General features: G+C 50.4%; 1 long non-coding RNA gene across 4 annotated transcripts in view; it reads left to right on the forward strand.

Moving 5' to 3' along the window:
• Positions 1-16,788, forward strand: part of LOC107322215 (uncharacterized) — a 147,336-nt gene that overhangs the window by 29,416 nt on the left and 101,132 nt on the right. The window contains exon 3 of one of the 4 annotated variants that reach the window (XR_014936647.1): positions 4,004-4,811. The exons of the other annotated variants lie outside the window; for them this stretch is intronic. This is a non-coding gene — a long non-coding RNA (uncharacterized LOC107322215). Of the gene's footprint in view, positions 1-4,003; positions 4,812-16,788 lie in introns of those variants that run through there. 4 annotated transcript variants of the gene reach the window in all.

The following is a 16,788-nucleotide window of genomic DNA, read 5'->3' on the forward strand; positions in this document are numbered from 1 at the left end:
CAGCCCTGGGTTAAGGAGGAGCACCCTGCAGCCATAAGTGTGTGTTTGGTTCCAGGCACTGTCAGACCATGATTCACAGTGATCTGCACTGTGTCAGGTTAGTGACTCAGTGCCAGCCCAGCAGCAGCTCTGCGGCAAGGCTGACAGCACCTGTCTGGGATGCAGTTATTTATTAACGTGTTACCAGGAAGGGCGGCATGGGAACAGAACAGCTTCGCTTCCTTCAGCTGAAGAAGTTTTAATGGCATCTATCTGATGCTGTCTGAGATTTTGGCAAGGTTTTGGTGTCTGATGCTTAGGTCAGTAAATGAAGGTTATCTCTCTGGACTGAAACTCTGAGCTAGTCTCTTACAATGGATTCTGGTGCTTAATAAGAGCATGCATTTGCTTTGCAGTGTTGTCAAATAGCTGCTCCAATGGATTTGACAGCAAAGCCACAGGGAAATGAGAGATGCTCCAAAGAGATGTCTGAGGAGGTGGGATGGGAGGTGGATGGATGTCCAGCAGGGGAAGCACGTGGCCAGGAAGATCTGCAGTTATCCCCTTGCCAAGTGGAACACATGCAAACGAGCAGAGAACACAGGACAAGTTCCTGAGCAGCTCCAGGGAGTGGTGGGGTTTCATCCTTCTGTGATGTTCTGTGGGGTTGCTGGTGTTGGGGACACGGGGTGGCAGGAGGCTGTTCTGGCTCCAGTGCTGGCAGAGCCTGGGAGGGCACCATGGGCTGGCAGAGCTGTGACTCACCGGCTCTGTTTCATCTCTCAGATCTTTTGCTTTTTTTCCTTTAATCCACTTGCCACAACGACTTTATTTTACAATCCATTGCTGGGTTCACTGAAGAGCACTTTGGTCATTAAGCACGTTGGGGCATGTGAATAAACCTGCATCTTTCAACTGCGGATTGCTTTCAGGCTGGTATCAAATCACCTTCCGCTGGGCTGCAGGAGGCACAGCACAAGCTCCCTGTGCTGCTCCATGTCCACCACCTCCATGCTTTGAAGGCCAGCTACATGTGCAGGTCTGATTGGCACAGCCCTAGCTCTTTGCAGCTACTTTTCCATGCCCAAGCTCTGTTCTCCTCTGCAGATCCATAAACTGATGATCTTTCCCTTTTCTTTGCAGAGGTTTGGGTTCAGGCTGAGCTCTGCCTGGGTGTGGATGCAGGACCCGGTGTGAGGAGGTTCTGGGTGTGCTGAGACCAGTTGCTGCAAACAGGATCTAGCTCTTCAGCTGCATTTTTCTAAGTCCAGCCCATAGGATGGGAAGCATTTCAGCAGTAAAAGCGGAATTGGGGCATGTCTGAGCAGGGCAAGGGGTCTGCAGGAGGGACAGGAGGAGGGAGCAGCACGGAGGTATTTCCAGCTGATGAGAGCCGAGTGAGCCATAATGCAAGTGCTGCCAGAATCGTTTCCCTGTCTGTTGGCTTCCTTTCCTGTTTGGCTTCACTGCCTACACAGTTTGTGCTCAAGATGTCTGTAGACGCGATGCTCTCATCCTCCGTAGCCAAAAGCCTCATTTTTGTTCCTACGCTTTGCTCCGCTCCTTGCAAATCCGTGGCGGGGGGTACAGGGCAGGAGGCAGCTCCCCATGCAGAAATGCACATCTGATTGTCATCAAACCGCACTTTCAGTGCCTCCTGTTTGCTCTGGATGGATGTGCTGCCTTCCCCAGGCGGCTGCTGAGCACGGAGGCAGCCCCATACCCTTGCTCAGCGCCGGACATCTCTGCTCTCTGGGGTTTTAGTGGGCTCACAGAGAAGAGAAAAACAAGGCGGGGGCTGGAGGAGCACAGGGCTCGCGGTGGGTGGCCAGTGTGTGCTGCTGTGTGTCCTCCTGTGGCCGGAGTAGTGCAGGCTGTGGAAGCAGATGCTGCTGGGTTGGGGAGCATGGGGGCTGTGGGAGGCAGCGGTTTGGGGTGAGGGAAACTGCACCTGGGATGTGGTCCTCTGTTGGGTTTGTGCTGGAGGATGTGCAGATGGTGGGGACAGAGAGGTGGGTTGTGGGCGGGTTTGGTCATATCCCCAAGGTATGGGGAGGATGGATGGGCCTTCAGTAGAGGGCGTCGCTGGGACAAAGTGAAGCGCTGTCCTACTGTGCATAGTGAAATGAGGGCACCTGTGCAGTGGCAGCTGGGTTGCATTGCCAAGAGTGCCAGCGGTCTGTGTGGGGAGGACAAGCTGAAATCCCAATGGGCCAGAGAACAGAATAGGAGGACATATCCTACAGCAGCAGCCAGGGCAGGAAACCTGATCTGCAGTGTCCCCATGCCACGGTGTCTCCCATCCTGCAGTGTCTCCATCTTGCAGTGTCCCCAGCAGCAGTGGCCGGTGCCCTTGCAGGGGAGTGGAACGCATCAGGAAGCGCCTTTGATCTCAGGTGCTAACACCTTTTCAAATGAGCCGCACAAACAAGTGCCCTCCTCCCCTGTCCTGGCCGGGGCTGGGCAGATAACACATCAGAGCGTACGCGCACAGCTGCGATAGCGCTGCTTTATGGTGCTTTGATTGCTGCCAACCACACCGCTCGCTAGCGGGAACTTCAAAAGCAGCGCTCCATCCCTGCAACGCCCTGTGCAAAGAGTGCAGCGCCGGGCTGTGCGTACACACATCCATGCGTGTGTGTCTACGCCCAAATCGTTTTGCCCCGTCACATCTTTGCTGTGGCAGCAGGGTGGGTTTGGGAAAGCTCTGGGATTTACAGAGCTGGATCCAACCATTGAGGTTGGATCCTTGGGTGTGCACTGGGTGCATGGATGTGAGAGCTCTTGGAGGTGCAGGGAGGGAATTTGCAGCCACTATCTGTGTGTTTGCCAGCAGCGTGGGAGTTAACATTGCAATGGGGGCAAAGCGGAGGAGAAGGGCTCGGACCTCCCCCCCACTGCCTCCCCCTGCTGCTGTGATTTCATTGAGGCTGTGTATTGGCCTCCGGAGAGTCAAGCAGGGTAACACCACAACATAAACAGAACATCTGGAAGCTCTTAAAGGGTTTTATTTTTTAACACATTTACAAGAGCCAGGGACTCTTTGCAAACTTGGAGATGCTGCTCTGCTCCTTTCTTTCCAAAGTCGACTGTCAGTGAGTGTGGGACTGTTCCCCCCATCTCTTCTCAATGTTTCTAGGGGCTCAGTGCTTGGCCAGGAGGTGCCAATCTGGCTGGCATATTCCTTGCGAAGTCCAAAGCAAACAGATGATAAGTGTGGTGTGATAAGTGAGAGTAAACCTATTCCCGTCTTTCTGCATGCCCCTGGCTCATGTTGGAGCAGGATGGGGACTTGGGCAGGGTTTGCTGGATGGAAAACCTGCTTTACAATGCTATGGAGGGAGCAGGGGGGCTGAGCCACGTGGGAGCTGGTGGTATTGCACGTAGCAGTGGGGTTTGGATTCTCCATATGGTGCTGCTGGGCTGAGACCTCTATAGGGGAAGCCCATGGGCAGCAAAGCCAAATGGGATGATGCATTGCCATGCTGGTGACAGCATCTGCTGTCAGACTGTTTTCCTCTCCCCATCTGCATCAAAGTGGCTGCAAGAAAAAGTTTAAAAAAATAAATAAATAAGGCTGAGAAAGTTGTCAGCCTGCAGAGCAGCTCTTTGGGGTTGGGTGATGTTTGCAGCCCGTGCCAGCCTCATGGCTGTCCTGCATCCTGCTCTGCACAGTGCTGGAGCATGCCACTGTCTCTTCATCCCTTGTGCATCCCTTGCATGAATGCAAGCAAAATGAGCTGGTTCCCCTCCCTGTGCACTCTCATGTGCAGTGGTTTTGTCTTTTCTATGGAAACAGCAATTAGATTTCCTCTCACCAGCCCCCAGCCATGTCTCCTGCTCACCCTTACTCTGGGTGTGGGTGTTGGGCTGTGGTGGGTCCCCGCTGGCTTTGGTGTCAGGGCTTGGAGGTGACACTGAGGGCTGCCGATATGCCTCCCTGATCCATCGCCCCAAAGGGTGACAAAGAGGAACAACAATTTCCTCCATCACAACCCACTAACACTGGATTTTTCCTTTGCAGGGCCAGCAGTGGAGGCTTGAGGTGCACCTGAGAGGAGAGAGCTGAGGCGCTGCAGCAGGAACAGCCACCAGCACATTGCCGCAGACAGGAGGAAGGAAGAGCAGAGGCAGCACAGTGCCCAGCACCCTCAGGGATCGGGGTGCACCCAGGGTCATTCTGTGCTCCTTCCCCCAGTGCTGTCATGGGAATGACCCCAGTGCAGCCACCCACCACCACTTGCTGTGATTCAGGGTCCTGAGCTGACCTCGCTATGCTGCACCCACGCAGGGCAGGGATGGCCGAATTACTGCTCCCTGCTGCGCTCTGCACATCCTTCTCCTGGCTGGGTGGCCCCAGGATCTGTGGGGCTGGATGGCTGTGTGCTCTCAGGTCAAACAGTAGCTCCATTTTTTCCCTTCTGAAGGACCAAAAGCTTACCCTGTTCCAAGGAATTAGCTGTGGATTTTTATTTTATTTTATTTTTTCCCTCTTCTGTTCTTCTTTCTGAATCTTTTTGGGGTTTTGGGCTCTTAATGAGGATGCTCGGACCAGCACTGAGTGTAGCCCTATGCAGAGGGGTGAACACCCCTGGAGAAGCAATGGGAGCAGCATACCAAGAGCTGGCCTCCACAATGCCTTGGGTCTGAAACTGTCTGAGAGCTGTGTCCCTTCACATCGCATGGCTGCGTCCTCCCCAGCACATCCCATAGGGATTAGGTGGGATTCTGGGGGGCGCGTGGCCAAACCACACTGAGGGGAACGTCAAGAAGGGGGGAAAATGTCACCCTCAGAAACAATTAAACTGCTTAATAAAATCCGTTGCCTCTCAGAGTGCTCGCTGTTCTTTTCCGTTTGCCTTGGCTCAGCCACACTTACATCATGGCCCTATCGCGGGGCTGCCGAGTGGACGGGTTTGATTGCACAGGAAACCGGCGCTTTGGCAAACTTCTCTGCCCCGGTAAAGCCAGGCCAAGAGCTTAATGCCTTTGCTGTGCAGAAAAATTCTTCCCTGTCCTTTCCCTCTTTCCTTTCTGCAACCCCTTAACCATCACCCACCAACCAGGCTGCTGCCCTTCATGTGCCTCCTGCTCCAAGAGTGTCTGAGATGCAGATTAATTCCCCTTAAATCATGTTGTTTCATGTCCATGGACTGTGTGTCCCCTCCCACCCTGTAGAGCTGAAGCACTGGAAGGTGCTGTGTGGAAACGTAACATAAAAAAAATAGGTTATTTATGTAAAGGAAATGTCCTTTGATTTTTATTATTATTTTTTTTTTATGAGTTATGTCAATTACAAAAAAAAAAACAAACACCAAAAGATGTCCTTTCATCTGAAAAGCACTGTAGCCTAAGGCACGTGCATGAATGTGTTGGGTATTCAGCTGTGGTGAGTGACTTGTGCTCTCGATATTGAGCTGGTGGTGTGACTGCTGTGCTCCGCTGGGACAGCGGGACCTTGGTCAGAAACATGGAGTCCTGGGCCCTTTCCTTTGAAACCATTTCTTGAGTGTTGTAAGAACCATGTTCTGCCCTTGGGAGAACTATGGTAGAACTGCAAAGGCCAGAAATGCGTGGACATTGCTTGGTGTTTGGTGACAATAGGTAAATGGTGATGTCAAATCCATTGTCATTCATTAACTGTCCTTGGAGGAAGAAACCAAGGTGATGCTCAGCCCTTTGCCACTGCTCATGTTTGAGGTGGGACTGATGTTCTTTTCTCCTCCTGGTGGAGTGGAGCCATGCCTTGTAGAGCAGTGAGCGGGTGCTTGGGCAAATCACAGCATTCCCATCCATGAGCCAAATCTGATGGCACAATAAGGACGCTGCTCTTCCTTGGCCAAGAAGAGCTGCACCACGGTATGGCCAACACGTGTCCACATTTCTCTGCAGTAGGATGCAAACCATTGGCACTGCTGCTGGAGAACATCTGCTTTTGGGATCCTTTCTTACAGCTCTTCCCTTCCAAAGCTGCCCCCATTAACCCAAGATTGAATGGGTGCTGCCTTCCTCCCGCCCTACTCTGAGAATGGATGGCAGCTACCAGGCACAGACCCTTCTGAGTTCACAACTAATATTGACTTCAAAGGCTGTTTGACTTCAGTGTCGGTCAGTTGTGTAATCCCAGCTTGTTTAGAGACGGTGAGCAAACAGAGAGCCAGGCCGTTAAAAGGGGAAGGGCGTGGGAGATGTATTGCTATTTACCTGTGGAACCAGGAGGAAAACTTGCCTGTCATTCTTGCTAATAAATACAAACTGGAAGCATGGATAAACCCAAGGGGATTTATTAGTTTGCTTTACCAAAGGCAAATATTAAGACGAGCTGGCTCAGCCCCAGGGCTGCCTTGAGCCTTTTGTGTGGTGCAGCCTGGCGCCCATGGGTGCCGATAAGGACATGCTCTGTGCTCTGCCACTTGGGCTCAAGGCATTTCTTCTGCAGTATTTCTGTCTCCCTTTGGCTCAGGTCCTCCATGGAAATAGGCACTTACATGGCCTTGCCTGGACTTTGGAGCCACACTGGTGCCAAATTACTGCTTCCTTCTCCAGGCACTGTGGGACGTGGTTTGGGGGGGCATGAATGTTACATCTCTATCAGAAAACAAGGCTTGAATAGGCAGATCCAAAGCCTATGAAAGGAGAATCATTCCATCAACTCATTTGGTGTCAGGGGAGAATTTCTCCCATTTCCCCAATCCATTATTTGGGACCTTTTTCCTCTATGCTCTTCAGCATCCATTTCTCTCACACCACTGTTTGTCTGATCAAGAGCAGGCAAGAGCAAAACAAGCACAATGAAAACCCTTTAGAGATTGCTCAGGCAAGATGTCAGGACAGCACAATCCACCTCTTCAAAGAGGCACAGGTGCTCTTCGTCAGCCTGCACAGCTGGGGAGGACTGGGGCACTTCTCCCCTTGAAACTCTTGCTGTGCTCAGGTGCATCTCGTTGGTGCCTGGTGGGGGTAGTTCTTTAAATAGGGGAGAGAGGGGAGTGGTTCAGTTCTTTGTGGAGTTTGTTGGGGAGAAGGAGCTGCTTGCTGTGTTCTGCTGTCTGGTGAGTTGGTTGATCCTTTTATTCTTATAAAATACCAAATTTTGCAGTTTTTCTCTTCTGTAAGAGGGAGGAGGATGTGGTTAGATTTAGTTCCTTGTTGCAGCTGGGAGATAGACTGTTGGTGAGCTCCACTATGGGATGCAGGTTGGACTTAGACTTGATCTGCAGCCACCTGGAAGGTGGGATTTGCAGGTGAGCATAGGGTATTGGTATCTCTGTGCTGGCATTTTCTCTTCCTCTCTTGAGAGGAGAAGTTGTTGTGTCTGGACAACTGGTGTTGGGCCTTGTGCTTTGGCTGCTGTTGTGCAAGAGCTTGAAAGTGTTGGCTTTATCTTTACTAGTGTGAAGAAACAGTGAGTAGCGTATGGTACTTTGTCACCCATTGGAAGGGTGAAGAAGGGTCTTTTCTTTCTTCCTTGTTTTGTGTTTTAAAGCTCTTTGGTTTTTCATAAGTAGCTGGGAGAACTGTGGGGTAATGTAAAAGTACCTGAGGACAGATTGCTGTATGCTCACTCAGCTCTGGATAGACCTGAGGCTTACAGAGCTCCCTGCGGTTGTGTTGTAGTAATGGTTATGATTAATGAGTATTACTTCTGATTACCAAAGCAGCCTGAAACAAGCCATACTTACAAGCTCTTTCTGTGGAGGAGCACCTTTGGTCTTTGCAAGATGCATTTATTTTTGTTGTGTAGAGTTTTATTGGTTTGATTCTTATGGTAGCAAGGCTGAGCACTTGGGGAGTATTTTATCCTCTTGATGACTTCCCAGCTGTCCTGGCTGTTTTCAAAGGCTCTCTGCAGGTGTTCCTTAATTTTAATCACTGACCTGCTCTCCAGCTGTGTTGGACCTTTGCAGGAGCTGAGCTCACCTCTATGCTAGAAAGCACTGAGGAGAGGTATGTGATGTTGAACCACTCCTGGCTGTTGCATGGTGCTCTGGGCTCCTGGACTTGACTGATGTCCATACAGATAAAAAGGGCTGGGGTTGCATGCCTCAGCTATCGTGTTGGTGTGATGCTGCCAAGAGATTTAGTGTGTGGAGAAGGCTGAACCCAGGAAAGAAATAGCTGGTTTTTGTTTTTTGTTCTTCAGACAACACAGCTGAGCAAATCCAAGCTTGCTGTCTGTTCATCAAGGGCCTAATCCTTTGTTTTCCCCTAGAAAAATCCATTCCAGGCATCTTGAGATTCTCTAAGAAGGGCCAATATGGGAAAATGGAGGCAAATATCTGATGTAATGGGAGAGAGAGATATTTCTCAGTTCTTCCCTCAGCTCTTCCCCTTCTTGCTTAGGCTTCTTGCCTATTTCCTATCTTCTGCACAGAAACTTGCTTGGGGAAGCCCTCCCTGAGGGCAATGGTGATACTGTGCTGCTAGGGCCAGGCTCATGTTCCAGCTGCCCCTCAAGCAAACCTCTCCCCTCCAGTCTTCTTGTGACTTTCCTCAAACCCATAATCATAGCTTTATCAAATCAGAAAGTGGTATGGGCTGGGAAATGGGCTGCTCCCTGCCTGGGTTGGAGTCACCCTAAAGGGCTGAGTATGGGACGAATGCTCTGTTCCCACTCACCTCCCCAGCTTTGGGGGATGCTTTGGGAGCACATTCTGCAGGGTTCATGTGGGCATTCAGCACATGCATTGCATCCTGTTAAGTCCATGGGAGGAGCAGCAACATCAGGGTGCTGCCAACCCCAATCCTGTAGGAATGCTGATTAGCCCCAAAGCTGCTTGGGAGCAAACGCTTAAAGCTAAGCTAGTTTTCCCCTCTAAACCTTCATGTTTCAGTTGCCTTCAAGGAGAGGAAATTCTCCTGCAGGAAATACCTCCCTCTGCTTGCTTCTAGTGAACAGAAGTCAAACCTTCCTGTCACAGAAGGGCATGGTGGCCTTCAGGTCATGCAGGCTGCTCCTGGGGGGCCCTGCTCCTTGTGCAGTGCTGGTGGATACCAGCTGGGTATTGTAATGGCCAAACCTTCCTGGAGCGTGGTCTGGTGTCCTCCCCCTCCTCTTTAAATTAATGTGCCAGCCGTCTCTCACCCTAATTAAAACCAGCAAAGAGAGCTGGACTAGGATGTAGCTTGGGAGGCTGTAAAATTCTAGGACAGTTTTATGTAGAGCAATTAAAAGGAAGGTAAAAAAAAATTGTTAAGAAATTAAACACTAATTACTTTTTTTTTTGCCAGCTGAACTGCTTTGGCAGCAGGGCTGGAAGTGGGATGCAAAGACCTGGGAAGGTCAGTTCTTTGCTGCCATAAATCAAATTGATCAAATGCTCCTTTGCTTTCTAGCAGTGTAACTCATCTGCTGTCAATTAGCCTAAATCACATTTTTTCAATTAAACAGGCTTAGAGGCTTGATAGCGGAGTCTGGTGGGGAGGGGAAGGGAAAGGCACAGCCTGGCTGTAGGCAGCGAGGTGGAAATACCCCCCTTTTTTTTAAGGTGTGATTCCATTTTACTGTTTTCCATATAAAAAGCAATATTATTGTCTGTGCTGTGGGGAGCACTAGGGGATGGAAAGCCAGCTGAACTGGGGAGGAGATGGGGCAGGGTGATCTGTGGGGATCAGATGGGGTGATCCTGGCTGCAGGGATGCTGTGGGTAACAAACCTCCTTTGGGATGAGTTCCAGATACTCTTAAAAACTCATTCCCCATGGTAGGGTGGAGGTTTGCAAGATCAGTGATGGGCCAAGAAGCTGCCTCTGGAGCTGTGGTGTGACTGCGTGCTTGTGCTTGGGGGAAGGTGAAGTCACCCCATCCCTATGCAGGCAGCAGTGGGAGGAGGTGGCTTGTGTGATAAGTGGCATAGCTTGTCTTGGATGCAGGGGTAAACCACTATGTCCTCTCCTTATTTTGCTCATTGCATGTTTTCTTGACTGGTCAAGAAAAACAGGCTGAAGAATTTGGAAGGGCGTGGCTTGGAGTAGGCAGCTTCTTTATAAACCTTCTTCTGCTCTGTGCCTTAAAAACACCACCAGTAAACATAAAAAGCCATACCAACCTCCTTGGACTGTGGGAAGAGAAGGCAACAGCTGGAGTGGAAGGGGCAGTGATCCCAGGAGGAGGCAGAAATGGAGCTATGTGCAGCCTGATGGTCAGTGAGTTAGAAGAACATGAGGACAAGATGTAGGCATGAACCCTGAGAGCATCTACCTGTGGGCAAGCAAGTTTCTAGTTCTCTATCTTGCTCATTCAAGGCTTTGCAGGAGGTGATGCTCTGGGGCAGGTGAAGACACTGGTCCCATCCCATTGCCCTGCACTGAGCAGGAGGTGTGCTGGGTTCTTCTTGGAGCTCCCACAGCCTCATTCCCAAATGCTGGCAGTCTGAAAAGGGCTCAGGCCTCCCAACAAGCCCCTGCAGGTTACACCGTTGGGAAGACTAGACTCATTTATTAATATATATCATGTTAATTGCTGTAATTGGGAGGCTGGCTTCCCTCTCCTGGGGATGTGGGTGTGTGCTGCGGTGTGGAAATGTGCAGAGGAATGTGAGGGGGGAATTGCTCCTGTGGTTGTGGTGGTGATGACTGGTTTGTGTTGTGTTTGGGTTCCCGTGCTCACAGAACAATGGGAAAACCAACCATATCTTCCCATCTTTGCTACATCATTATTTCAGGCTAAAAGTACAGCCAAATGGGTATTTAAATGTTGATAGCATAATTCCCACTGCTACCTCTGCAGGCAAGCCCTGCAATTCAGAACGTGCTTCTTTTTCTCCTGACTTCCCTCTGCATTTTGGTCTCCAGCGATAGCTTTGTTGCCCACCTGGAGGAGCTTGAGTTGGGGCTGGGGAGAGATCACAACCTGCAGGCTGGCAGTGATGTTACTGTGCCATCAGTACCAAAGGACCTGGAGATGTGTCACCCAGACACCCCTCAAGGTTCTTTGGGCTTTGCTAGTATAGCTTTGTTGGTGAGAAGCAGTGGGAAGGAGTCGTCCTTGACCCTTGGTTCTCAGCAGGACTGGTGTTTTCCGTTCCATCTGTAAGGTTATGGGATGGATCAAGGCAATGTGTTGTCTTCTCTTGCATGAGATATTGACTCTACTCCATCCGTGTTTGGGCATTTGTAGTAACAGCAAGTCTAGGGATCTACTGGAGATAAATTAGGCAGAAGGGCCATGGATTGCTGAGGTCCTGGAGGTGTTTGTCTTAGCTCAGGAAAGGAAAAGAAACCCATCTTTTATGGCCATGTGGCAATGCCATTAAATGCTTGCTTTTGGGGCTTCTGCTCCTGCAAAGCAGTGGAGTGATGTTACAGGGTGCAGCCTGGAGCTGTGCTGTGCTCTGCCAGCAGCGCGTGTGTCCTTGTGAGCTGGGTCTGCTGCTCCAGCTCTCCTGCCCTGTACCAACATTTGCTTTGGAAAAGCAGCACTGGTGGTTTCTGGAACGTGAGCCATCTCACCCGCCATCAGAAAACAACAAAACCAAACCTGTAATTGCCTTTGGTCTTGAGCAATTTGAGCTGGGTGTGAATTGGCCATGGAGGCTTGAAAAGTGCAATGTACTGCTGGGTTGTAGAGCTGTGCAGGGATGGGAATTCTGCCAGTGGAGTGGCAGGAGTAAGAGGATGGAGTGTGCAGATGGGGACCCTGCTTTTGCTTGGCAGTTTCCTTCAATAGTGTTATCCCAAAGCGAAGCCCCCAGGGCTGGCAACAAACTCAATGCATTTCCCTGGCTTGGCTGCTTCCTGCCATGCTGGGTGAGCGGTGCCACGAGCCCTGCACCCAGCCTGGTGTTCAGAGCTCCTGTGAAGGATTACCAGAAATAGAGAATTAAGCATTGCATTTCCTGATTTCCCTCCTGTCAGCAGTCCCGTGTGATGCTTGTAGCCCTTCCCCCTGCCTGGCTTTCTACAGTCATTAGAATTCCTAATGGAAAGGGGAGAAAGCGGTGAGGGGAGTAAATCTGATTTAATTAACGCTGCAACCTGCATGACCCCGGTGGCTTGGTGGGTTTAATCTGATTTGAAGCAAGGAGGTGGTGCAGTGACTGCTGCTGGCATGAGCATCTGCTGCACATGATGGCTTAGGGCAGAGGCAGGTGTGGGCTGCCTCAGGGCTGGGATGGAGATGGAGAGCTCTGCAATCATTTATTGATGCTCTAGAGGTGGCGACGTCCTGGCAAGGAGGGATTTCATTGGAGGTTCCCTGGTCTGAATGTGTGCCTTGTGAGCTGTCTCCTCTCTCCTGCATCACAGTGTCATAGTGGTTGGAAGGAACCTCTGGGGATCAAGAACCCCATGAGCAGGGAGAACACATAGAGAGGGACCAGAGTGATAGAGGTGGAGATTTCTCAGCATGAAGGAGAGAGCAGATTTTCCATCAGGATCCAGAGGCTGTAGGAGAAACTTTGAGGGATATAACAAGAAGTTGAGGTACTTACATGGATGTGAAGAGCTGACAGCAAATGTAGCTGCAGATCTCCTGTCCTGCTCTGTGTAGCTGTCTTCAGGTGGTTTCAAGGGGGGAAAAAAGGGGACAGAATTGGGATGAGGTCACCTGGTGTGGTCTATAGTGATGTGCAGTGCGTGGTCCCAGCTCTACTCGTAATGCAGAATGTTCTGGGCTGGTGGAGAGAATTAAAGATCTCACATCTCAGCACCATACAGTGACATGATGGTTACATGGCTGGTGAACTCCATCCTGGCCCTATCCAGACATGAAGAGCTCTGTTCTTTCCCTCCTGCTGGGGTGTCAGGATGTGCTGTGTGCTGGTGATGCTGGTGCACAGGGATGCCCTCCACAGTGGTGTCTCTCAGGATATCAGGAGTTAATGGACCTCTGTCTGTGATGCTCTCCCACCAAATTCCCACCCCTCCTCCCCTCCTGAGCCTCCTGGGGCTGGGAGCAGGGCGGAAATGTCACCTCCCACCCTGTCTGAGGCTTTGGCACAGTGGATGGGGAGGACACACCCGGTTGGAGGCGGAGGAGAGGCAAGGGCCAGAGCCTGCAAAAAGTAAGAGGCTGGCAAGAGGATTTTGGATAAGGGCAGAAGTGCGTGGGAGGGGACTATAAATCCTGCAGAAGGATCTGGTGAAAGGTGATGGTTTGACAGCTCTGGAGCCCTGAATCTGCTTTGGCCCATATGGTGCTGGCAGGGGCAAAGCCTTCTTGCAGGGCTGTGGTTTGCTTGGGCACCAGAGTTCTTTGTTTCCAGTGCATGCTTTGGTCCTTAAAGGTTTATCCTGAAGACTTAGAACAGCCACTTTATGTAGTGACTGTTAAAGTAGCTTGCTGAAGTGAGTTATGTGTAGGAAAAGAATTGGTTTAAATCCCTCCTGTCTGAGCTCATCTTTCAAGGAGTGAGAACTTCCTGGTGTTACCCACGTATTGTGTGCTTCCAGTGATGCTGTTGTGAAGATGGGGGTCTGTAGGGATGGCACAGCAGTGACTGCTGAGAGCTGAGCATTGCAAGAGCATCCCTGAAGGATGCAATATGCTGCTGTCCTGTTTGCTGGCCAGGATGCACTTGGGAGGAAACAGCAAATTGCACATGACAGCTGCAAGTGCCCTGCAGGTGCATTTGGCTTCTTGCTGTGATGTACCTTGGAATTTTCTCTTACACCTGCTGGGAAAACCCGTATTCTTCTTCACTGCTGTGAAATCTCCATCTCTTTCACTCTGGCTCCTCTGCTGCCTGTGCTTCTCTGTGAGCCTGCCATGAGCTGGCTGTGACTTCCAAAGCTGAACTGTGTCACTGTGTTGGGGACAGCCTGGGGACATGTGATGAAAGAGGGGTTTTCTGAGCAGCTTTTGAGGTCTTTATAGAACTGCTGTGGGAGCACTGCCAGGTGCAAGGACATGGAAATCACAAACTGAGCACTGCAAACCATGTGGTTTTGAAGGGAAAAAACCATATAACCCAATAATATATTTTGAGGCTCTTTTTGTTTAACTTCTGGGTTTTTTAGATTATAGAGGAGATGCTTTGTTTTCTGTGCAGTCAGGAGGTTTGGAGCCTTTCTGCAGACGGGAAAAGGAAACGAACTGCCTATTTGTGCATATTCTGCAGCAGCATTTGGAGAAATGGTGGTGCATGTGGGGTGGGCAGCACATGTAGGGGTTGTAGGCATGATTTCAAGGAAGGAAATGGTATTTTATCTTTTTGACCGGTTGAGACGCGTGTCATTTGTAAAGTGATGGAGGAAGCACTGGGACTCAAAGCGAGGCTGATTTTTCTCATGCTGTTGGAGTTTTACATTTCTGCTTCGAAACAACTTTTACAGTATGCCCTCCTGAGGGGCACCAGCCTTACCCATCACCTCCAGCTCAGTGCTGCAGGCTGAGAAATATTTGCTCTTTGGCTGGCGGCTGCTGCGAGAGCATCACTGGGCATGGGTTGGTGCTGCTCTGTGCTGGTGCCTGGAGAGATGCACATGGAACCAATGCAGCTTCTGCTGACACAGCCACTGTCTGCTTCAATTGCAGACTATCAAAAACTGCTTTGATTTTAATGATCTGGCCCCTTGCTACAGCACAAGTTCCCAGTTCTTTCCCTGCAGCAGCATGCTGTGCCTTTTACCTACTGGCAGCCTGCACTTGAATTTCAGCTCACAACACTTGCTGGGCAGTGCTGGGGTGGGGGAAGCTTTCAGAGCACTCTCACTCAATAACTCAGCCCAGCCTACAGCACTAGTGAGGTATTTTACACTCCACCAAGGCAGATAATTAATCATTCCTGAGGAATGAAGAAATGTTTCTGGATGTCCCCCCAGCCTCCTTTTTTTTAAAGACAAATGGGGATTTTGGAAACCTGATGCCCTTCTGATGTAGGGGTTTGGGATGAGGAGTGCAAGGGCTGGCTGGCTTTTTGGGAAGAGGTAGCAGGAGTGTGATGGGCTGGGGTACAGGTGTTATGTGGTGCCTATTGGACTTGCTAGGCTGAGTATGGGTGTTTGCTGAATCCCATGGTTGAGACTGTTGTCTGTCAGAGGTTTCTGGGGTCCTTTTGCAGTGGGTATGTGGCAGCGTGTCTTGAAATTCAGCTCACTAATGCCAAGCAATGCTGACAGCCCTTTAGGGTCACACTTAGGCTTCCAAAGGGTGCATCAGAGCAGGCTGGGGGATGTGGGCAGTGAGGAGAAGCCTCTTGAAGGAGTCCCCTGCTAGATCTGCAGAGATGTTTCTCTAGCATCAGCACCTGGTGGGGAGGTGGATGCCACATGTCAGCACTGCTGAGAGCAAGCCAACCCTTTGTTCGGCTGTCTCCTTGAAATGTTATTGTGGTTTACTTAATTAAAAACACAGAACGTTATTATGGGAATGACAATGAATTAAAGAGATTAAATCTAGGAGAAAACCTATCTGGCCATCTAATCCAGCCCAACTCTGCTGTTCTGAGGTATCCTCCTCCTGTACAGATTGAGCTGCCTCAGGTGATGTTTGCTCCCTGTTCCCCACACAAAGCTTTCCGTGGCCTATTAGAGCCCTTTGTAGAAGTGAGCAGCCTGGTTCCCTGTTCACCTCCCAGCTGTGTTTCCACCCAGAAGCAGTTTACTAACAAGCCTGGCCAGCCTGGCAGAGGGCTCAGCTATTCCTAGTGTTGGTGCCCTTGGGCAACATGGGAGTGGGATCCCTTCCCTCCCCAGCTGCTTTTCTCAATGCTCTGTGCTGGCAAGAGTTTGGGTTGAAGTGGGGAGTGCTGGCTGGTGAGCTGAGCATCTCTTTCTGTGCATACAAGATGCTGGGCTTCCTGCTGGGCACAGAGAATTTGCATTTTGGGGCAGCTTTTAGGCTGCTGGGTGTTTTTTAACCTTCTTCAGTTCAGTTGTTCTAGAGCAGATCAGAACCTTTGGGCTCAGTGGTGTTGTGGTGGAGTATCTGGAAACCAGTAGGAAATCCTTCAAGAGCCTTCCCCTTTTTCTTTTCTTGCCAGAGAGGATCTAAAGCTTCAGCAAGCTCAAACCATTCTATGATTCTATGCAAAGTGGATTTCTGAGTGCTGAGCATGGGAGGGATGGGGGATCCACCTGCTCTGCAGCTGGCCTGGAGTAAAGAGAGAAGCACTCTATTAATTTAGGTGAACTGCCAACATGCCAATCGTTGCTGTGTTGCAAATGGAACCAGGAGACCTTGGCTGGCACATGGCTGCTGTGAGCAGGCAGTGGGTGCTGGCTGTGCCGTAGGAAGCACAACCCTTGTGAGCTCCCCAATGAAACGCACCCTTTGCAAACATCACTGCTGCCACATTGGGTGCTTGCTCAGCTGCAGGAGCAAACAGCTCCCGGAGCACTCCAACTCCCTGTGCTTTCATATATAAGCAATGAGCATATAGAAGCAATGCAATTTCTTTTCAAGGAGATCTCTTGGACTTGTTGATTTGCCTCGAAGCATTAGTCTTTGGAGGTGCACTCCGGTCACCCAGAAACAAATCTTCCTGGCAGGCTGTTGCAATAGAACTGTCATTTCCAAAACACAAACCATGAAGCTGAGATTGTTTACTGCCACGGTTCTGGAGGCTGAAGCTTTAAGCAGAGCTGCTAGTTTCTGACAGCCCCGTATTAGTCATGGGAACTGGCAATGGAGAACTGAAATTAATATTTGCAGAACCCCCCCCTTCCTTGCTCCTGCTTTCTCCTGAATGCAAAGAAAACTTTCAGCTCCAGCCCAATTTCCCAGTACGTGATTGAGAACATGTGAATCCACAGTGATTGAACTGCCAGTGACCTCCAGGGAGTAAGTGGGTTAATCAAAGCTGCACTCTTCCCTGCACTTCAGTTGCTAAAGCTCCTGCATTTCCTCCTGATGGCTGATAAGGAGGGA

The sequence above is a fragment of the Coturnix japonica genome, chromosome 23 (genome assembly GCF_054131305.1).
Source record: "Coturnix japonica strain WE chromosome 23, WE-NBRP24, whole genome shotgun sequence".
Lineage (NCBI taxonomy): Eukaryota > Metazoa > Chordata > Aves > Galliformes > Phasianidae > Coturnix > Coturnix japonica.